This window comes from Anthonomus grandis, chromosome 14 (genome assembly GCF_022605725.1).
Source record: "Anthonomus grandis grandis chromosome 14, icAntGran1.3, whole genome shotgun sequence".
NCBI lineage: Eukaryota > Metazoa > Arthropoda > Insecta > Coleoptera > Curculionidae > Anthonomus > Anthonomus grandis.
Window position 1 is genome coordinate 21,380,248 of NC_065559.1, and position 24,614 is coordinate 21,404,861.

Consider the following 24,614-nt stretch of genomic DNA (forward strand, 5'->3'; position numbering starts at 1 on the left):
GATAGTATAGGTATTTAATTATAATAAACAAATAGCTAATCGTATATTTTGAGATAGATTTTTGGGGGTGGTTTTAGAGGTGGAAAATTTTCAACCCTCCAGAGGGATGAGACCCTCAGTGGTATACCAGATCGTTGATTTTGGTAACCACTTAGAACGAACCTTTCCAATCCTTCTGGAGCTTTGGATATTTCAGGTTGCCTAGAGCTCTGGATGCTCTGGAGAACCAAATTCTGTTCCCAGTATTAAAACTAAAACAATTCGCCTTAGTGTACGTGTAATAACAAGATTTCATTCTGCTCCTTTTGAGGAGAAGTTTCTCCCGCGCCTATTAATAAAAAATTTTTAAACGCTGTTGTATTGACGTGTTCCTCAGGGATTTGCCTTGTCGGGTTTCATGGTGGTAATAATATCTAGACGTAAAGGAAGTTAATCTTCGAGGACCCGTAGATAGAAGAATGATATATTAATAGGAGTGGTTCCATACAGCGTTTCCTTAAAGTTTAATATAACCCTCTAGGTTTTAAAAGTTCAAATAAATCTCCTAACGATATCATTAGACTGACGACTTAGGAAGGTTATTCAGCTCTTATTAATTCCCGGCAAGTCGTATACTTACTGAAATACTTGTGACTCAAAGCCTTTTGCCTTGGTATTAATATATCTTTCTGGAGACCTTAAATTGGCATATCCAGTTCTGAATTGGTACTTTAACGATGGTGGTTTCTTTCTTTATCATAAACTTCTTAACAGTAAAACTGTTAATACCGCTAACTGTTCATCAGTTTTATCTAAGATTGGTCTTTGTACATTACCTAGGCAATCCAGATCAACGTCATCCTTTTTAACTTCCTTTTTATCAAACTATTTATGGACAAACCTTTGTTCTGACAATATGTGCTAATTTCGCTAATCAGCAAACCGATTTTGACTTCTTTGTGAGCCAACCCTAGTCTTTTGTAAACAGTTAAAAATAAATTTACTTTACGTTCCTTTGTTTATGTCCTATATCAGCTTACATGACAATAAGCCCTTTGAAAGATAAACAAATAAATGAAGTTTTATTTGTATTAAAAAGCTGATATAATTCAAATAAAATATTTTACTATCAAACACCTAATTAACATAAAAAAATGTATTATGCATATTTGTTACAAGATTTATAAAGACTAAAAAATTATACATTAGTATAATGTATTAGATCAAATAAAAAAACTGCTAAAATAAAATTTTTATAAAAATCAGAACATATGTCTTAAAGGTTAACCTTTGATTTAAGTGAACAACCGAATTCATAAAGTCATTGTTGCAAATAATTTATGGGTAATAAAACTCTAATAGGCAATAAGGCTTGTCGCTTCAATCGAAACTTCAAAAGCAATTTTCGCGTAATTTGCCAATTATGAACGTTTCCACGAGTTTGTGGTTTTTTAACCAATATCATGTTGTAGCTAAATTTTAACCCTTAAAAGATTATTTATAGGCGGTAGATGGTAGTCCAATGTCACAGTTAAAGAATATATTTTTTTGGTAATATAACTAAATTAAATGCACCATATACAATATTTTTCGACAATACAATGAAAAAATAATATAATAATCTTTCCTAAATCTAAAATTAATATTGAAAATAGATTATGTTTATTAATTCAAATGCTATTTAAAAAATGTAATTACATGGGCTATTTTTATTAATAATTCATATTACCACCAATTAACTTTTGTTTTATATTAAGGGTTAATTATATGTATATTTTCGTTATAATGAAAAGCGTCTCAGTTTAAGTTAGTAATCCATTACAAACTTTTGTAAATCTTCTTGGCAATCTGAAAAACTATTTAAGTTTAGTATTCAATAAAATAGAAATTATATGAAAAAATACATTTAATTACCCCACCTCTAAATTGAAGCCTGGCTAAGCGAATGGATAATTGATGATCCTGATAATTGGACAGCATGAACCCAAAGGGAAGGAGGAAGTCTCAATAATTTAAAATTCTTATATAACATAATATACAGGTCGGGGAATCGATCATTATGCATAGAGATGTAGCTAAAGGCGTAATATGGCAGCGCGCACGGACGAATTTTGCGCACTCCGCTACTTGCTTGCTACATCGTTGTTTTTCAAAACAAGGTTTGTAAACGTCTGACTGACAGAGATAACAGTATTATCTGCAATAAAATTCGCAAACTATCACATGAAAGTTCAGGGATTTCTAAAATACGAGGTACATCCAGAAAGTAAGTTCCGTTTCTATTTATATCCGATGCAGCGCTACGATCTCAGTTTCGCGCATGCGCGACAGACGCCTTATATCAAGGAGAAGAAACGTGCGCCAGTTTGAGATCGCTGTCAGCCAAGTATGCTTTGTTGTGCTTATTTACAATTTCGGTGTTGATTGAAAATCCCAACGCTTGTGAAATTAGATCTGTGATTCGTTTTCTGAATGCAAAGAAAGTAAAACCAATTGAAATTTATCGGACAAAACGTGATGAGTGATTCAATGGTGAGAAGATATGTCCGACAGTTCAATGAAAGACGTAGTGAAATGCACGATGAAGAACGAAGTGGGTGCCATCTTTGACTACAGAAGAACTGCTTTGAGCGATTGATAAAAAACTTAAGGAAAACCATAAGTTTACAATTAGTGCTCTCGCTATGGAATTTCCCCAAATCTTACGATCACTAATTCATGAAATTGTTATCGAAAAACTGAAATTTCATAAACTTTGCTCACGATGGGTACCAAAAATTCTTACTGAGGAACACACAACAAAACGGATGGGTAGTGCACATTAGTTTTTGATCCGTTGTGATGAAGGCGAAGATTTTCTGTCAGAGATAGTCGCAGGAGATGAAACTTGTGTTTCTTATTATACTCTTGAAACTAAGCGACAATCAATGGAATAAGGCACACTTTATCCCCAGCAAGGGTTAAGCCGAAACAAATCTTGCACATCGAAAAATCATGTGCACAGTGTTTTGGGACACAAAAGGCATCATACTGATTGATTTCTTACAATGAAGTCAAACAATCAATGCGCATGTTTAATGCGAGACCCTTAGCAAATTGCGCTGCGCAATAAAGAATAATATGTCAAAAGGTGTTGTTTTTCTTCACAATAATGCACGACCATACACTGCAAATGTAACGAGAAACCTCCTACAGGGATTTGGCTGGGACGTGTTTGACCATCCTTCGTTCAGCCCTGACCTCGCTCCTAACGATTTTCATCTGTTCTTACATCTTAAGTCATTCCTTGGAGGTCAACACTTCAACAGTGACGAAGAGCTGAAAGAAAATATTTTCATCTGGCTGAAGACAACCTTCCATGAAGAAGGCATAAAAAAACTTGTGTCACGCTATGACAAATGCCTGCAAAATTTTGGCAGTTATGTGGAAAAATAGTTTAAGAGTTGTAGATTTTTGTGCAATTAATATTTTTCCTGTATCTGTACACAATTTACTTTATTTATATGTATTACCAAACGGAACTTACTTTCTAGACGTACCTCGTATTTTTAAACTAAAACTTCAGTTTTAATTTAAAAGGAGTAAGCTAACAAATGCGTTACGCAAAGTATGATCGGGCGAGGCGAACGGTAGTTTAGAAGGAGATATGAATTAGTGGAGATAGAAAGAAAGAGAGTTACGGTTCACATATCGAGGAGAACAGTTTTTGAGTCATTTGTTATCGTGTTACTTTCAACCCTTTGTGCATCTACCCCTATTTTTTTAATAATTTTTATGTTCCTTATAAAATTCTACATAAACTGCATTTACTTTTTTTGCAAAAACCTGACTTAACCTCATAAATAAGTAAAATGTATTTTATATACATTTAAATGATGCAACTTTTTAAAAAATTATAATGAATGAAATACTGGAAACCTTATCTTTACTACTTTATGAATTGTTCAACATGGGTTCCATTTTTCTCCAATCACAAGCACAGCCGGTATTCAAACTGTTCTCGGACGTTTTGAAGAGTTTCAGGTGAAATACTTCTACACTTCCTTACAATTCTTTGTTGTTATTGTTGAATTGAACCTGGTTAAGTTTTAAATACAACGGATTACAAGTGACCCCATAAGAAAAAATCCAGCGGTGTCAGATCGGGTGACCTAGGTGGCCATTCTGTGGGTCTCTTCCTACCAATCCACTGCTCTGGGTAATTATTATCCAACCACTCTCTTACTCGGCGTACATAATGCGGAGGCGCTCCGTCCTGTTGGAAGTGCAGCAAATGTTCATCTAGAGCAAGATTTTCATTTGCGTTCCTTTGATTTCCACCTCATGAACTATAAGAGATTCTATAGTTGTGTCTAACATTTCTGCATAAATTTCACCATTTAGAGTTCCATTGATAAAGAGGAGACCGATGATGCTATTGCTTAATATACCCGCCCCAAACATTTAATTTTTGAGGGTAATGCGTGTGTCCCTCTCTAATAATGTGACAGGTTTGTTTGTTGATTGTGCCATTTAAGTATTCTTTATTAACGTGAGCTGAGGAATAATTTTGTCCGTCATAATTTCGCAAAACTCAATACGTCGGTCTAGGTCATCATCTCCTAATTCTCCTAATGAGTAGTTAGGAGTTTGTATGGATGAAATTTGTGAAGCTTCAGTACTTTCATGACTGACTCACGCGACAGTTCAGTTTAATCTCCAACTGTACGAAGGGACGTTGTAGCGTTTTATTTTTTTATTCCTTATGTTTACTAATGCTCCATTGAAATTTCATTAATTTCAATAATTACATTAATAATTTCAGTCAACTTCTTTTATTAATATTTCTTTAAATTCACACTGTCAATGACACATTACTACTGTGACGCATCATTCTCCTGGTTTAATTATCCATGCTTTCTGTTGACGATCCGCCATTTCTCTGATTGCTCATAATTAATATTTTCTCTGATTGGTTGATATTGACAGCTCAGGCGACAGGTAGGGTCGTTATTGATCGAGTCGGTACTGCGTCCATTTTTCGACGACTTGTTCCCGTGTTGCAGGTAGGAGCGCACGTAAAAGTCCAGTTTTTTTTTATTTCCGAAGTTTGTGAAGCAGGAAGTGGCCAATATTGTTTATAATTTATGGTCCTTTATCTTGTTCCTTTAGAGAAGCGTTTATTTCATAATTCTGGTGCAGGATGCCCGACATTTTGATGGATAGATAATAAAACCTAGCAAGGTGAGTGTGTCACATTTTTAACGCCATTCATTTTTTATCGACATTGAATACAATGGCAACCCTTGTTTTAGGATTTTACTTTTCCGTTTTCCTCTTTATTCTTCTTCAATTGTTGATGGCTGCAGGCTTTTGATTTCCCCGGGAAATTGCTAAAAGCGGTGGAGCTGGAGCTAGAGTTAGAGCTAATATTAGAGATTCGAACAATCCCAAGCCTCCAATAATTCTGAGCTTCCGTCTGCTAACTCTTGGCAAAATAGTAACACTTTAAATTTAACGCCGCAACAAAGTGGAAGTCATAGCAACTTTACCAGGCACCTGGTTGATAATGAGTTTTGGCTCATTCCTTTTCTTTTTGCCAACAGACCCTGCTTCTTCAAATTTAGCTACTAACTCACGGATGTACTTGTGTTCAACATTTCTTTCACGATGTCTTTCGTTGAATATGGCCGCCGTTCTTGCAAAGCAACGATTTTGAGCTCCATAAATGAAAATAATTTTTACGCCTTCAGCAATAGTGTAAACCATTTTAAGAAACGACACTAATCATTGAAAACTATTGAAATTATCTAAGAAATTAACTTTCACTGATTCTAGAAGAACGTGAAATAAATAATGAACACTAGGAGTCGGAAAATAAAGAACAAGTAGCTATTTATCACTTGAAAGCAGCAAAAATGGTAAAAAAAATATAATGATTTACCTTTTGTAGTATCGATATTGAAGTCGAAATGTAAGTAAATAGAAGAATTTGTAATGTATAGTATTGGTAAGTACACACATTTTTAAACGAAGTACTATGAGGCGTTGAACGCAATCCGTTTTAAAATTAGATATTACATTACATTTCACTCATTTGTGAGGTTAAATCACGATTTTAACAAAAAAAAATAAATGCAGTCTATGTAGAATTTTATAAAGAACACAAAAATGGTAAAAGAAATAGGGGTTGCCATTTAAAATTTTAGGGGTAAATGCACTGAGGGTCAGGGGATTGAAAGTAATACGACAGAAAATGCCTCAGAAATTGTCCCTCTTGATATGTAATTTAAAAGTGTTTCGCCTAATTTTCATACTATTATTGGTAGAAGCAATATTAAATGCTACTCATTTTTAAATTGTCACCCTGTATATACATATGAATGGAACTAAAGAACTTTTACTTCAGTCGTGTGGTCTCAAGTGCACACATTTTTTCTGATGCAGGCTGTTTGTACATCAGTGTACAATCCACATAGAATCGTATTTTCAAAATGTTAATTATCATGCAGATTGCATAATAAAAATTAAACCGCTAATCTAGTAAAAATAAAATACAGGGTGCGGCATAATTGTCTCCCTGTTTTTAAGGCTTAATAAAAGAAATGTTATTTGAAATACAAATAATTTATTTTTTTATTTTAAAAGTACAACTAAAACATTTTTGTCCAATGTGGTTTTGAAGAGAATATCTGGCAAGTGCCGTCCACCATTATCGAAGCACTGGTGCAAGCGACTTCTGAAGTTTCGCATAACTCTTGCAAGCATTTCTTGGGCTATTCTGCGAATTTTTAGGCGGATTGCATCCTTTAGTTGTCTAATAGTTGTTGGAGTTCTGCTTTTAGGTGACCCCACAGAAAGAAGTCGCAGGGCGTTAGGTCGGGCGAGCGTGCAGGCCAAGAAATATCGCCTCTCAGGGAGAGCAAACGTCCGGGGAACATTTCTCTCAATACTTGCATTAAAGCTCGAGATGTGTGAGCTGTTGCCCCATCTTGCTGAAACTAGGCATCTTGCACATTGAGTCCTGCAAAGGCTGGGCCGAAAAAATTGTGAATCATCGCTATATAGCGTTCCGAACTGACAGTAACAGCGTGATTTTCTTCTTCAAAGAAGTAAGGGCCGATTATCCCCATTTCAGACACGGCTCACCAAACTGTCACTTTCTCACTATGTAGAGGCTTCTCGTGTATCTCTCTCGGATTATCAGCGGCCCAATACCGAAAGTTTTGCTTGTTTACCCAGCCAGACAAGTAAAAATGTGCCTCGTCACTATAAAGAACTGCGCCCTGAGGTAAATTTTGAAGCATAATTTCACATGCAGCACGTCGATTGTTCCAATCACGTTCTGATAATTTCTGTGCCAGAACCATCTTGTATGGATGAAAACGAAGATCCTTGTGAAGAATTCTTCGCACAGGGCGGTCAGATAAACGAAGGGCAGCTGCATGTCTCCGTGCAGAACGTCTAGGTGACCATAAAAATGAGCGTCTCACAGTCTCGATGTTTTCGGGTGTCCGAGCTATCCGTGGCCGTCCTTTTCCTTTTTTGATAACAGATCTAGTTTCTCTAAAGTTCTTGACCCACGACACAATTGATTTTCGGTCCGGGACTCCTTCATTTCACGGAATTTGGAACCTTATCCGGAACGCTCGTTGCGCAGCAAAAACTGACCGATTTTCGCGGAGGTATACTTCCACGCTGTGTGTTGGTCCACATGATGCTTCAGATTAAACATGTTTAAACAAAACTGTTTCCCATACGGCTCTTAGTGGCGGTACCCCCACTATTCTGCGACGCCGCACGGCATTACGAGGGAAGGTTAAAAATAGGGAGACAGTTATGCCGCACCTTATATAAACTCTAATGAAAGTAGAAGGATTAAATTTAGAACGATAAAAACAAATCTTTTTTGTATAGTGTTTCTGGACAAATTTTTTCTCGTAGCTCTTCTAAATTTGTTGGTCTATTAAAGTGTGTGTGAAAACAACCTTACAAATAAAAGTCACTTAAGGACAAATCTGGAGATCTAGGAGGCTATTTAATATCCCTATGGCAGCCAGACCCACTAATAAGACGGCTAGGGTTAAAATAATCGCATTATGAGTAGGACCGCCGTTTTTAATAGAAAATGGTCTCGTTATCTTCTTACTAGTCGCTAACTTTCCACACATCACTGTATCGCAAGCTTCTCAACACTAATTCTTTGAGAAACATGTCCAAAATAGACTTTATTTACTATGTTACCTGTGTTTTTAGTATTTTCTTAATATTCAATTGTTCTTCAATATCGAAACGTTTCTTTGCGAGTTGTCCAAGGAATTCTGAGCTTACGTCTCTAGATAAACATTAGGAATACATCTATGCCCTTTTTGTCCTTCTTTTATGTGTTTTTTTGTCCTTATAATTTCCTTAAGTATTGATTATTGCAGATCCCAGATACACAAGCTGACTTACAAAGGCGATATTATTTATTTCCGTTAGTCGGCTTTAGCTCTAACTATTACCATGATCCTTGTCTGTGTTCTGTTTGTTTTGAGTCATGCCTTTATGCTGATATTTTCTATTCCATCTAATTCTAATAGCTAACACAAAAAGCTCTTCAGCTCTTCATACTTCGCGAAAATAGTTGTTTCCTATGTTTAATATATTTTGCTCTCCAATGTCCAAGTCCTGGGATGAAACCTGCGTATTCTTCTGTATTTTCGGGTAGTAAAAATGGTTTTATCCTTCTTCGTAATATTTGTCACAGAATTTTACTGCAATGTGTGATAAGGTTGTTTCTCTGAAATGTTTGTTTTGTTGCTAACCAAATATTCCTTACACTTTATATTGCAGGTATTAAATACATAATACAAGGCACTGATGATTAATTAATAGGTATTTATTGGTGTTAAACCGGTGAACAGGAAGCACACCAGTACACGTACTGGTAATTGAAACACAAAATTACTGGCTATGTTGCAAAATGTAATATTTAAAAAACAATAACCTCGAGCTTAACTGTTATATATAACAGTTTGGCCTACCTTATTCGCTTCAAGTCAAACCATACACGCCCGATTTTAAAAGAACAGGAGCTTTGACATTTACTTTCACGATATTTCTCTTTAGGGCGTTTAAAAAGAATTGACAAATTTAAATCCTTTAAAAACTTAACAACTGATTTGCTACAATTTATTTTTAATAAGTGATTTTCAGTAAAATCTCTAAGTAATAATTGAAGAGCATAACTTCTAAAGGGTCTAAGTGCCAAAAAGCTAAAGTTTGAGAAAATCGATAAAAACACTTTAAAATCTTAATAAAACCACTAAGGTATATATTTTGTTTATTTTAGTTTGTTAGTATATACAGTATTAAAATATAAAATACTAACATGAAAGTAAACTTAAAGCAAATGCATGAAATTAAAAAAAAAACACAAAACAAAATGAAACATCCTTAAAGGTACCTAAGTGCCAATATTATCTGTTTGCAAAAAGGGTCTAAGCTCGTTGCTTATGTCACTTCATTAGGTACTGGTAGAAGGCGTTTGGATATCCAAAACTTGATGTGTCTTTTCTATAAGTTTGTCGCAAAAAGGCAGATGTTTGAGAGGAATATACTCCATCATATCTTCTAAATTTTTAAGTTTTTCTTTTGATATTTTATTTTTCCAATTTAGTTACTCGAGATGCATACTTTTCAGATCTTCTACTTTTCTTCCTTTTTTTATAACATTACATATTGTCCACTCTTGCAAGTCACTAAATAATATTTTAGTAAAAACTTTGCCAGGATTTTCATGTGAGACTCTTATTCAACAGACCGAAGAAATTTTAAGTTTCGATGTATTTAACATAGTTTCACTGGCTTTATTAAAGTCCTTGAAATCCTCTTCTGTCAGAGGAACTACAGTAAATGGATTTTGATGACGTGCACTTTTTATCATATTTTCGATATTATTTGGCACATAGTTTTTCATAATTTTTTTTCTCTTTTCGATTTGATTTTTTTTTTATCGCTAAGTAAAAAAATTTTGCTCGATTTATTGAAAGACACCATTTGCCACAAGATAAAGAAAAAGAAACAGAAGCATACGGTTTTTGTTCTGTCCAATGCAGTTATCAGACCAAATAGTAAGTTTTGGTTTCAATCGACGATCATTTCGGCGTAATACTTTGAGCAATGCTGATGCAACTTCATTACCGCCTCTTCCTGAAATTGACTCATTCCATAAGCACATATAGGCGTTTCCATTGTCTGACATGTAAACACAGACATTATAGCAGGAAAGCTGGCTGCTATAAAACATCTGGCTATGTGTTAATGTAGGAATAAATAGGACTTGTTCCATATCTATGGATAACTAAGTGGTCACTACTTGGCTTCTGTGATTCCACCTCGTCTTTCTGCATTTCACTTCTAGCCTTTTCTGTCTTTCTGTGATGAAACTCTAACTGAGAACTAAGTGACTGTTTAGAGTTTTCATCAGTTGCAGCTTTTATTTTATTTTGATAACGGTCACAGGTGGAGCATGTATCTGATTTTGGTCTGCCAAATCGTAAGTTGGGAAAATCCTTTTTAAACACATCTGAGAAATATCTGTATGTTGCCACTGTATCAGGAAATTTATTTTTAAAAGCTATAAATAACCGATTTATATTAAGTTCCGCGCTAAGAAATTTCTTAGAAGATTTAGTCCTACTGTAGTGGTTTTCTTCTTTTGGTAATGAATTAATGTATGTTTTAGTTTGCTCTCTTAAGCTCGTAAAATATTTTCGTGCCTTATTTGCCTTTCCTCTACAATCCTTGTAAACATTGTCCCTTTCTTTTTCTTTTCAACTAAGACTTGAACTCTTTTATGGGACAATGCAAATATATCCGAAAATGTTTTACGACCAGGGACGTACCGAAAAGTCCGGTGTTGGGGGGGGAAAGAATTGTATTTTTACCAACTGGGATATTTTTTTAACCAACTTATAAAGTAGAAGGTTAGACAATTAGAGAATTAATTAAGTTAATAAACTCTTTTTGCATATCACTAACAAATAAAAAAATCGGTTCAATTTTCAACTCGTAATATTTATTTTACATTCTAACAAATAAGTATACTGGTTATAGTGCGGTTCTTTCACTGTAAACTTATTCAAAACTTACAACTTATATTAACTAGTATTTACAAATTACTTATGACCTTAACTCTTCTTTGTTTTAATTTTGCCCTTTGGGCTACTAAATTCTTAATATTTAAACGATCTAAAATGTCTCTTTCACTTTTCATAGCCATGATTAGGTCTAGCCGTTCGTTATTCATTTTTGAACGGCTGGCATTTTTTATAAATTTAAGCAGACTAAACTTTCTTTCATTAGTTGCTACCGAATATCCAGCTGTTAGTATAAATCTACAAAACTTAAATGCTATAGGAAAAATCTGTTTATTTTGGGAAGCAATTGTCATCACATCCTGCATGGACTTAACAACTTTTTCTGACTTGCTACATAGTTCAAACAATATTTCCAACTCCGCTTGTAAAGCTAATTCATCAATTTTGTGACTGGGTGGAAATAGTAAGATAGCCTGTTCTATTTGTGTTAAAATTATGTTTTTTTTGTTTAAAGGAAAAGAAAATAAGTTTGTCAATGGTGAGACATTTTGAAGCACAACTGACAAATTTTCATCTAAAAACTTAATTAAAGTATCCAGAACAAGAGAAAATTCTTTTCTATAAAACTGCTTATATGGAATATTAACAGAGCTATCCCTATTTGTATCAATTTTTTTTGGAACAAGACGCCTCCTATGATGTTTTCGGAAATCAGTTTCCGGATCAACATTTAATTTTACTGCAAATTGTATGGCACTTTCGATTAAATTATTTACATCCTCTTCACTATTCCGAATATTTCGTAACGAAGTACATGTTAAAGAAATCATATTTACGGCATCAATGATATTCAGATCATCCTGTTCCAGAATTTCTGTGATTATTTTCATTTTATAAAATATATTTTTTAAGAACATTAAACATACTATAAAATCGAAACACAACATTCTTTTATATAAACCCAATGCTTTGGATTTGCTTTTATTGTCTATTGAATAATCATTAGCATTTGAAATATCTTCTAATAGTTGAAGTATTTCCTCGTATGATATGCTAATAGCTTTTAGCGTTTCTGCCCGAGCGGTCCACCTTGTTTTGGATAAGTTTCTTATTAAAATCGAATTTTCCACTTCAGCTAATTTTTCTTTCATTGCAAAAAATCGTTTGGTGCTCGAATTGAAAAAAACGTATAGCTCCTCCAACGTGTTAAACATTTCCGCCACTATAAATGAAGCGTGACAACTATGTTCCAAAGCTGTATTTGTTCTATGGGCTTGACATGGAATGTAAGAAATATTGTGACCCACCAACTCGGACAGCTTTTTTTGCGCACCTTTAAATTTACCAGACATTGAGGCAGCACAGTCATCGGATTGAAAGGCTAAATTGGCTGGCGCAATGTTTTGCTTTATGAATGTATTCAGAATATCTTGTGCGGTGGCTTCCCCAGTTTTATTTTTTGATTCCATAACAGACAGTAGTCTTTCCCTTGGTAAACCATTTTCATCAACTGAACGAACTACAATTGATAGCATTTCTTTGTTTGAAATATCAGGAGTATGATCCGCCATCACTGCATAAAACGGGCATTTTATTACTTCCGAGACAACTTCTTTTTGTATTTCTTTACCCAGTATTTCGATAAACTCATTTTGAGTAGAGGCACCCATGTAACTTACATGGTAAGGACGCAATTTTCTGTCTGCTAGCCATTTTCCAAGAATTGGATTGTGACGGGAAAGCAGCTGCACAATTTGAACAAAATTTCCATCATTTTCGTCGTTTCCTCGAAATGCTAATCCTTGTCGACCCAATGTTTTAGCCACATCAAACAAAATACTGACAACTTCTGTATTTTGACAAAGAATGCGTTCTTCTTCAATTTTCCTAACTCTTTATTCCTTGTTAATTAAAATATCAATGTTGTTTGCTTTATTAGTAAAATTACCATAATCCCGCAAGGCTTGTTTATGTGAGACGGAACTGAAATGTTGCTGTAACTTCCCTAATTTTTTTGATCCAGAGCTCTTTATTTTTCCCCATGATGAGACTCCATTCTTACTCCAAGCTAACTCGGATTTCTCCCTTCCTACGCCAGTGGGAAATAAAAAACAAACAAAGCAAAAAGCAGCATCCTTGGCTGTGCTATATTCTAAGAAAGGATACTCTTTATACCATCCAGAATTGAAGCGATTTTTACCATCGCTGGGAAACATTCTTAAATTAGGTTGGTGGGGTCCTAATGCAATGAGAAAGTCTCGCTCTTTGTCTGTTTTAATTTCTTGTCTTATGCCGGGGTCATGTAGAATCATCATATTATCTCCAACATGTTTATCTACTTCGTAAATGCTACGCTTCTTCTCTAAAACGGAAACATAAGATTCACACGACACTCGTGTTAATTCACATTTTTCTTTAATGGTATTAGTAATATCCAAAATCTGGATAATGGTAATATATTCATCTATATTACAATCAGTTTGGATATTAGTTAATAAATTCTTAGCATTAGTTAAATGATCTAATAATGAAGCAAAACTGCCAGTGCATTCAAACCAATTATTGTGGTCTACTTCATCTGACACATTATTGTCAAAGTCTTCTTGACTATTTTGGCTTGTGGAAGGCTTTGTTTTATCAAATTCTTCTTCGTTCACGTTAAAATTCAAAGAAATATTCTCCACTAAAAAAGAAAATAGTTTATTTAGGTGAAAAATATAATTTTTATTTTTTATATAGTAAATAATAATGTTACCTTGTGATGATGCCTTCTCGCCCTGTTCTTGGATGAAGTCATTTTCGGAATTTTTGTCCGAAGGATTCATGAAGACCTTTTGATTTTGATTCAGGTATGAGAAATTAGGCACTATTAACTGATCAGCTAAGTTATCCATCGAATCACTATTAAGTTGAGTCTTAGAGTTAGAGCTTATGCGGTCTGAAAAATGTTCGTGATCATCTCCTGTTTTTAAAAGATATTGCACATTTTATTATTTTGTGTTGCACTAGACCAATATGTTGGCTAATAAAACATACCATGTTCTGATTCCTGAAATGTGTAGCTTTCAATGTTTTCATTTTCAGGCTCCTCAATTAAAATGTCTTTACTTTGTTCAGCTTCCGGAAAAACAGTAATTAACTGTTTTGGTTTTTTAGTATTTGTTACATCTACAAATCCAAATCAGTAATCAGAAAAAGTTCTTGTGTTCTTTTTCCCTATAACCACTAATAAGGCCGGTTTATACATTACGAATTATCGTACGTTTTATTGGCTAATATAAAATCGAAATACAAAACTAAAGTTTTTACGAAATGTGTAATTTTTTTATTTTATTTGCCGTGAGAAGTACGTTTTGCTATTTACACACTATGTCGTAGCGTGTATAAGCTATACACGTGTACGATAACTCGTAGCGTGTAAACCGGCCTTTAAACGCAAAAACCTATCAAAATATATCTATTATATTCTATATTCAGCTTACCTTTAGATTCTTCTTTGCTCTTCCTTTTATTCACTGCCAATTCAAGTATATTTTCTATCGAACTAGACGATGCTAAAACAATACAATACGTAGGTAATAATTTATCGCGAAATTAAGCTTGCTAATTAGGTATTGTTTATTTTTAATGACTGAATAAATATAATGAATGAATATAAAAATCTAGATAATTTTGTGGTTTTAGCACACTCCTCTTTTAAAAGGGGTGTAAACAATCTTGACTATATCATCTCCTTTACTTTTTACCTCATTACAAGGCCAAACCCGCGATTTAGTTGTATTAGTATGTATTTTTACCTACCTTCGCTAACTTCTTCATTTCGTCTTTTTTTTGCCGCCAAAACAAAAGGATTGTCTGGAGCGCCTACTAGTTTTATTGCTACACATTTTCCGCCGTGCATCTTTTTCTCATGTGTAGGTTTATATTCTTTCACAAACTCTGAACCACACGATAAAGACTGAACTCTTATTCTATTCGAAACGTACTTTTTTTTCCATCTTACAACACCAAAACTTATCCAAAACTTCAAAATGTATTTAAAAACTGAATAAGAACAATAATTCACCTGTTTGTTGCCGCCAAAACTAAATTTTTACTTTTGACTTTGACAAGTGACATTTAAGCGGGCAGTGCGCATTTATTTTAATATAGCTAAATGTGCATTCACACTATAAGCGGTAAATCGAATTGCTGCAATGTCGTATAAAATTATTTTGTTTTGAAAGTTAAGGACGTTAAGGTGTATATTTTATTCTTTGCAAGAGAGGATACCTACATTAAAAATTAATAGGGCTTTTACCAAAAAGTCTTCAGTATCATTTTGTTTATCGGGCCGCGACGTCCCAGAAATATTAAGAATAACACCGAGTCAACGATTTATTGACAGACATTATTGTATTTGGTAAAATTAGTTTTAAGAAAATGCTTATGTTAAGGTTTTTAAAAAATAGGTTATCACATAATGTTTTTATAAAAGTGTGTCATTAGTCTGGTTTGAAAACTTGAGTTTTTTAATTTACCAACTCTGGGAAATTTTTACCAACTGCACATTCTCATTGGGGGGGGAGCCTCCTCCCCTCCCCCCCCTATGCATCCGTCCCTGTTTACGACAAACTTGGAAATGCTTACCAATACCATCAGGAATGGTGTAGTATACTGTACATTGCCTGCGACTTTCCCTAGGATTTTCATATTCGCCATGACGCCGTCTATTGATCGGTACAACTTGAATCAATGCAAATAAGTAAAAACTTTGTCTAATATGATCTTCCATTTTGTAGAATTTATCAAACAGGAGCTTTTTTTGTGCAGTCGAGATCAGTTTACATTTTAAATTATTACATTTGCATTCCTAAAGCAAACAGAAAAATATTTAGATACACCAGTTTATAAAAAATCCATTAAGGTTAACTTACCATGTTATCTGTTGTTGTTTTTCTTTTGGAAACTAAAACGCCTTTATAGTTTGTATATTGCTTTCCAGATAGCCTCACTCTTTTTCTTTCATTTAGGATACTTTCCGTATTTCTTTTTCGCCTTTTTCTGCCAGCAGCATTTTCCACAGCATGTTTACTGTTTTCCATCGCAGCGCCACGTTATACTAAAGTTTAATGATTAAATAAACAGACCAACATTGGTGGCACATAGACCCCTTTAACTTAAACGCAATGCTGGGACTTAGACCTTGCACCATCTTTCGTCGCGTTGCAAAAGCACATTCTCGTGATTTGGCACTTAGACCCTTTTTAAATGCATTGGGGCCAACAATTAAAACCTTTTTCTAATAAAATATAATATTGGTCAAAATTGGCACTTGGACCCTTTAGAAGTTATGCTCTTCAATTGTTAGAGCGCGTCCCAGAAAGCTACCCGCTTAAAGGTTCACGTCGGTTCGCAAAAGAAGAATTTGCAATTAGGAAAAAATAAAACACTTATTTCTCCCGACTACAAAGCACCATATAATGAGTTCAAATGTCCCATCAAAACAAACACAAACTTCGTGAAATACACACCGTACTAAAATTATGATAAAAAAACAAAAGTAAGTTCAATCCGGGTACAATCCACCCTATGGATTCTTTAACAGACAAAAGACCACAACTAACAAAAATGTAACGTGAAAAAACTGGGTTAATAGGACGAATACAGACAATTACTCTACTAATCGATAACCCTCTCTTTTTTCACAACAGCTGATCGACATCTGTCAATATTACGGGCGACGTTGCCAAATTAACATATCCTTAAGAAATTCCTGACAATAATGACACTGTACAAGTATTTCTTGTAATTTTTTAACCTCTGAATGACCTTTTTAGTTTAGTTTATACTATTTTGTGCATTGCGTTGGGTGTGTGCTTCATTTCTCAACACCATTTACCTGGTGCTTCTAAAATACTCCATTAATCGCCTTTTTAATCCACAATACATTTTTTAAATATAAATTGCAGTAGTTGTTTGAAAAAACCGCAATAACCCAATAATTTAGAGCCTCAATAGTACAGCGTTAAGGGTTTAATTAGAAAATCTGCGACTTCCTACCATTTTCCACGTTGGCGTAGAATCGGATCTGACCAATTTATAGTTTCCGGTAAATGGACGGCCGCTGCATTACGTAACGGTGGTAATCAGAAAGGGTGCCCATATGGCTCGATACTTTAATTTACATTTTGATCGCGTGGAGATTATTTGTATAGGTTTTCTGCGAACGACTTTTCCCACAGGCCAATAATAAAAAGGTAAAATTGACCTATAGAATGAATATTTATAGGTCATAGAGTGCTTTCATTTCAAAACGAACCACCCCTAATATACGCACACTTATATGGAATCAATCAATAATTTTAAAAAATAGAATTTTATTTAAAAAATGTTATTGAGGATTAAAGAACACTTTTTACAAACCATATTAAGTACAAAAAGAAATAAAAATTATTACAATTTTATTAATAATAAAACAAGTATTTTAAAGTCATCGAAAGTTTTGCGTTAAAACTGCTAAAATACCTAGATAAACACAATATAGTCAACAATAGACAATATGGTTTTAGAAAAAACAGATGCAACAGACGGCATACTAACTTATGTCATATATCTATGGCACACTGCCATTGAGCAACATGAAGAAACAGGAGCGGTGGCATTGGATCTGTCCAAGACTTTTGGCAGTGTGTGGCATGAAAATTTGTTAAATAAATTGAATGCCTTGGGCTTCAATCAACATCTTTCCGCGATACTTTGCTTCTGGTTTTTCAGTTTTCTAGTGGATAGATCGATGTATGTTGTTTTGGATGGACGCAAGTCTGACGTCTTTAAAATTAGTGCAGGACTTTCTCAGTGGGCAATACTATCGCCAACACTCTTCTTAATATACATTAATGACTTGCTAAACAATACAAAAAATCCTATTTATTGTTTTGCAGGCGATGGCACTTTTGTATTCCCTATTATACCACCCCATGTATACCACCAAGACCCTTTCATCAAAATAGTTTCACAGCCAAAGAATTATGCTAAGTATCTTTGGCTGTGAAAGTATACCTAACCCATGTAATAGTATACTTTATAAGTATTTGAACTTAATGGAATATTTAGAGGGCGTAGAGGACTGGGGAGTTCGTAATTTCGTGCAGTTTATTGCAGGAAAGACGCAGGCAGCTGGAGACTCCTAGAACAGCTCTTTATTAAAATGCTTTTATCTGGAAGACTGCGGCACTCTGCAACGGACTTCCTGCCGACGGGTTTAACAAGAGCTACAATCTACAGTGATTTAAGGCGAATATCTACCGACATTTCTGCTCACTTGCCGCCTCCAAGGGCGTTGATAATTTTTTTTGCTGGGGGGGGGGTAAAAAATAAATATTGGGAACAAGAAAGAGCTCGCCGAATGAGAGAGCTCGGCGAAAAAAAGCTCGGCGAAATTTTTGGGGATCACGCCCAAAATTTAGCCTTAAATAACCTAAAAAAATACATTTAAAACTAAAAATAGATTGCCATTGTGCAATTTTTACTTACCAGTTTATGAATAGTGTATGAATTAATAATTACAAATATTAAAACTCTTAAAGAATCTGTGTTGAAACGAACAGCATAAAAAAAATTAACTAATAAACAAAAAACAAGAACGACAGAAGAAAGAACAAAACTATTAACATAATATAACAATAAATAATAAAATCTAAATGTCTATTTTTCATTTTAATGAAGCGATTTAAAACTTTTTCGTTGTCTATTTTTAAATCTCTATGTATGTGCATTAACGCCAAGCCAACTAGTCTTTCTTGACCCATTGAAGCACGAAGCCAAGTCTTAAGCCTTTTAAGGGTTGAAAAACTGCACTCTGCTGTTGCAACTGATACTGGTAAAACACATATTAAATATAACGCATTATAGATATTTGGAAACACGTTTTTATCACGTTTTAATGCTGAAAACGCAGAGTCTGCGCAGGTATAACAGGTATGTTTTCTTTATTTTTCCATTTTTTAATCCATAAGTCTAGTTCTGAATTTATGAGTAAATATATTAATTCTTTACTATCGCCTTGAAATTTACACAAATAATCTGCTAAATTTATTTTAAAAGCTTCAAGAACATTATTTTCGTTTTCTAAACTAGATGAAAACGTGGCCGGAATTAAATAATTAAATTCAAGTACATTACAAAACATTTTACCAAATCGAAATTTTAAATCGTTCATTAAATTGTCTAATAAGGGTATAAATATACTCCGTTTAAAATATTCTTGGGGATTTGAGAAGAAAATATTCGAACGATTAGTTTGCCTAGAATTAAGTCTGGGCAACGTTATAGATAATTGCAACTTTTCATGCAATATTTCTACTTCTTTGTAGATACTTGAAAAACACAACTCTGCATTTTCTCTTTTTTCACCCAAAACCGCAATTACATTATTTACTAAAGCCTCCGCCCGACTTTTATCAATGACTTTGCTTTGTAACAGTTTACTTAATCCGATTGTTAAACCTAAAAAATATGATAAACAATGTAATGATATTATAAATCTACTAGTTAACAGGGAATCAAGCAAAGTACGGGCTTTGGATGAAATTTCTTTATTATTCCACTCTGAAATAAGATCTAATGAATTAACTACTTTTTCAAAACATAGTTGAAATCTTAAAACTGATTCATGGTGTTCAGCCCATCTAGTTTCACAAAGATTTATTAACTCTTTATTGTTAACAAATTCAAGAACTTTATGTCATTTTGGAGATGCTTTAAAATATAAGATACAGTATAACACTACAAGTGTCTGTGCTAATACCGACACAATTATCCAGAATTAGTCCATGTTTTTTCATAAAGGATAAAACCGTTTGTCTCAAAATTTGTCCCGTGAGAAGAGGTTCCTTAGTGTAATTATCATAATTTTCTTCATGACAATCCAAAAAACCAAGGAAATCTTCTTTAGGGCGTTGGTCTTTAGCCAAATACCTTACTATCAGTGAGATCTGAGATATTTTGGATAAATCCGTTGTTTCAGCAAACATTATATTATAAAAATTGGATTTGTTAATTTTATCCACGATGGAACTTACAATTTCATCTCCATAGCATTTTACGAGTTCGTTTTGAGTGATATTGCTTATATATTTTTTTCTAGAAGATTCTGACTCAAAGTGTTTCTTAAGTATTAAATCGTCACCACATGAATTTATTCGATAGCGCAAAATTTTCCTAAAATTGCCCTTATTTATCTCTGACACATTTGTTATGTCTGATTGTATGGCATGTCCTCTGAAAGGTATATTTTGTCTTCCTAATAGTTCAATGGTACCTAATATCGCTCTTAGTTTTTGTCTATTCTCGTTGATCTGCCCAATACGTTTATGATCTAAGATATTTATTACTTGTTGTGCTGGATTGTTGTACGTTTGATTGAAATTATCTGCCAAAATAACAGCTTCTGCGTGATATTTTTAATTTTTGTGATTTAGCAAATCACCATGACCATCTTTTCCAAAAAGCTTCGAATATTTTTGCAAAGGAACTGTAACAAATTTTTGAAGAGGAGTTGCCTTATGGATTTTATCAAATTTGGCAAATAGAACGCAGTATTTGCATAGAATACGATTTAAACTAATGGAAAAACTTAACCATGTGTGGCAGAGAAAATGATTATGAGAAAGATAAAATTTTACATCCTTGTTGTATTTTTTGTGAACTGAAAAGGGATACTTAAAATTTTTTCCAGGCACAAAAGCATTTGTTAAAGCGTTATGTTTCTTAAATTCTAATATGTCAGTTTTTTTAATGTATTTTCCTATATCAACAGTTCCTGAAGTTTCAGATTCACGTTCGGTATTAACGTTCAACACAATTTTCATGTGCATGACTTTGAGGATTACTGGGCGCCTGCACATTATCACTACGACTGGAACTGGCAAAGCTTGGTTCAGGATTTATAGGCGTGGACTGTGCATCATCATTAGTTGCAGAAACTCTTGCCTTTTTTTACAAAAAAGTCTAATGTTTTTTGTCTAGGACGTTTATTCATTTTGTTGCGCTGTACCCAAAAAATTGGTTGTAAATGCATAATAGCAAATATAAGAGTCATGCTAAAAAGTTTTTTTCATATATTTTTTATTATATAGAAAAAATATGCAATGAATAAACTTTTTAATTTTATTTAAAATTTTTAATTATTGGAAAAAACTGTTTAAAAAACAAAGCAATTATTTAAATGCACAAAAACCCAAAAAAATTAAAATTCACAATGCTCACTCTGTATATAATGCATATTGCAATGATTTAGCACACACTTTTTTTACATTAGAAAAACTGCTATTAGTCAAAATTTGAAACAAATAAACAGAAACCTGTTTCTTTTTAATAAATAATAAATCAATATGTGGATACGTCTTAACCCGTTTTTTCCCAAGTTTAAATAAATTAAAATTACCTGTTATGCCCGTGTTTTGCAAAACTTTTGAAAATTATATTTTTAGAAAAAAATCAAATTAACTAATTATATTTTTCTGTGAAAATTTGTTTTTTTGTTTCTAAATATCTTTTTTTATTTTTTAAATTGATGTTCCATTTTTGGAACACTGGGAACACATGAAACACACATAAAACCAACTTTAATTTTTATGAACAAAAGTCAAGTTTAATTTAAAAAATCATAAAATGATTATTAAGTGGACACATGATAGATCTTTAAAACAAGCCTCATGTAAGTAGTACATGAGGTTACATTTCTCACACATCTTAGTCGAGTTTTTGTGACCTAGGGCGCACCTATTCTGTTTTGTGGCTGGAATAATCCAATGATTCAAACCATCGTACCTAATTTGATTATGGTTCCGAGCCTCTAACCGCTTTGAAAACATCTTGTCGGACTTGCATTGTCTTATTTATTTAATGTAACACGACGTTTCGGTTGGTAAGTATCTCCAACCGTTATCAAGTGTAAACTGATAGTCAGTTTACACTTGATAACGGTTGGAGATACTTACCAACCGAAACGTCGTGTTACATTAAATAAATAAGACAATGCAAGTCCGACAAGATGTTTTCACTGTACCATTGTCTACCACCTTCAAAAATCTAACCGCTTTGATGTTTTAGGGCGTCCTCCAGTTGAAATAGTTGTGTATATTTTGATCCATTCGGTCCACTCCACCTATATATTTATTGTATTGCCCGACTACAAAAGGCTGAGGATTCAGGCATTTTTTCTTCTCACTGGAAATCCACCGACTAACTTGACCAACAGGATTCACCGGATCGCAACTACTTACAATTAGAACAGGACGGTTATCATTCCATAAGGTAACTGTTATTTGAGAATTAGCGTCTGTAGAATAATCAAAGCTGCCTCTTGTACCCTTTTTTTCTTGCATTTTATTGCGCAAAGGACAATTCTCTAATCTATTCCCGTTGATTGTACCTGTATATCCTACTCCAATCTTCTGGAGCGAATTGACTAATTTTAGGGCGGAAAAATATCTGTCGCCATAAATTTTAAATGAGAAATTTTTTGTGAGATTCTCCAAAAGGGTCATCACTACAGATCCTCCCAATCCTAGGTCCATGTAGCGTCTATTTGCTTGTTTACCTTGATAGGGATTAAATTGTATTAGGTACCCAGATTTTTCACACAAGGACCATATTTTATAGCCATACCTAATAGGTTTACCTTTTATGTACTGCTTCGCTCCATGCCTTCCGAAATATGGTACCATACTTTCATCAATAGACAGTTTTTCGTTAAGCGGAGCATAAAACAAAAATCGGCACTACGGCATAAGCATTCAACATGTTGAAAAGTAGTTGCAATTTCGCAAATTTCTAGTCTTGTTCTAAATCATTATTATCAGCACAATGCGCAAATTTTTTTAACAATTCAAACCGATTTTTTAGCATTGCGTTTGCTACTAATGGATTGTATGTATCAGTATCCACCTCCCAAAGCATACGCCATCTTCGAACTTGTAAATGCCCGGATAAATATAAAATACCAATAATCATTTTAGTTCTGCATCAGTACTAAAATTATGATTGCCTTTTTGTCTGGCATACAAATTAAACATTTCTACTAAATAATTACATATTTCCATATCAAAAAATGATTCAAAGCACGCAACAGCATCTGGAAATATGTCGAGGTTTGCGCCAGGCTCTTTCAGAGAAACAAACTGTGGGAAGGAATTATTCAATTCCATTTTTTTCCAGCTTCTTTCTAAATTTGTTCTGTTTATATTAGCTTGGATTACCAAGCGAACTAAAGGTATATTATCGCTATCGTCGCTTGAATTACCATCAGATAATTCAGGAGAGTTATCGATTACGATAGAATGGCCTGAGGTTCCTGGTTGTGAATCGATTGCGAAGATTTCCTCAATATTTGTATCCTGATCATTATCTCCAATATAAACTACTCCATCAATGTTCTTTATTTTAGCACAAGCTTCTGACTGCATTTGATGACCACTAAGGTGATTTACATTAGCTGAAGGAACTTTATCATCATCAGAATCCTCTTCAGAATCCCTTCCATGATTTGGAGGTGTGATAAAAACATCTGCAGCCCAAAACTGCAATCTAATCTTCAACTAAATTAATTAGTTCTTGGGTCGTGTAATACCTACAATAAAAATAAAAAATTATATCCCCGTTTGTTCCCAGTGTTCTAATATAGGAACAACCTAAAATGATCAAATCATTTAGTAACTTCTAATAATATTCATATTGGGTATATAAAATATCTTGAATTACATCACTTAAACAATACACTCACAATAAATTCTTTACAGTAGAACAATTTAATTATCAAAACTATAAAAATTATATTTACTTTTTTAACGCCATATTGTGAACTTTAAAAAAAAATCAGTAATTAGCAAACTAAATGCGGAAAATTTGCAAAAACGCACATCAAGCTTCTCTTATGCTAGCCAGAACGACACTAACACCGCGCGACGGAAAGATGGTTAAGAGCTCGCTTCTCAGAAAAGACAGGGGGACAACGTGGTCGTTCCGATTTTGGAACACCGGGACAATAATGACATTTCCAATATCGGAACTCGAAAAAAACGAGTTGAATAATATATTATTTTGTGACAACCCTTTACATTTTACTATAATGGATAGAAAAAAATGTAACTTTAATTTATATTCTGTAACTTGTGTAAAACAAATTCGTTTCTTACCTGGATAAACCGCTGATGGTGCTAAATTAAGTGATAGTATTGCATTGGGTAGGTATGTAACAAAGTCAATTAATTCTTAGTTTTTAAAAAACAATAAACATAACAATCAACAAAGTAACACCAAAAACACAACAATTACAACAAAAACTAATAGATAATATTCAAATTGGAAATTACTAACTAAAAAATGCAAATTACTTAAAAAATTCGTAAATAAGTACAAGAGCAAACGCACGATTCATTCAATTATATTATGATTGGCCACATTGGCGTTGGGTGATTCCCCGCATTCCCGCATTTCCACCAATAGCGAAATTTAAACGCCACCCAGCCTTGGCCGTTCGATGCATGCATAGAACAATGATAAATAGAAGAACATTAGGGCGGTATTGGA

General features: G+C 33.8%; 1 protein-coding gene across 1 annotated transcript in view; it reads left to right on the forward strand.

Moving 5' to 3' along the window:
• Window positions 1-24,614, forward strand: part of LOC126744730 (sodium channel protein 60E) — a 533,812-nt gene that overhangs the window by 232,965 nt on the left and 276,233 nt on the right. The window lies entirely within an intron of this gene.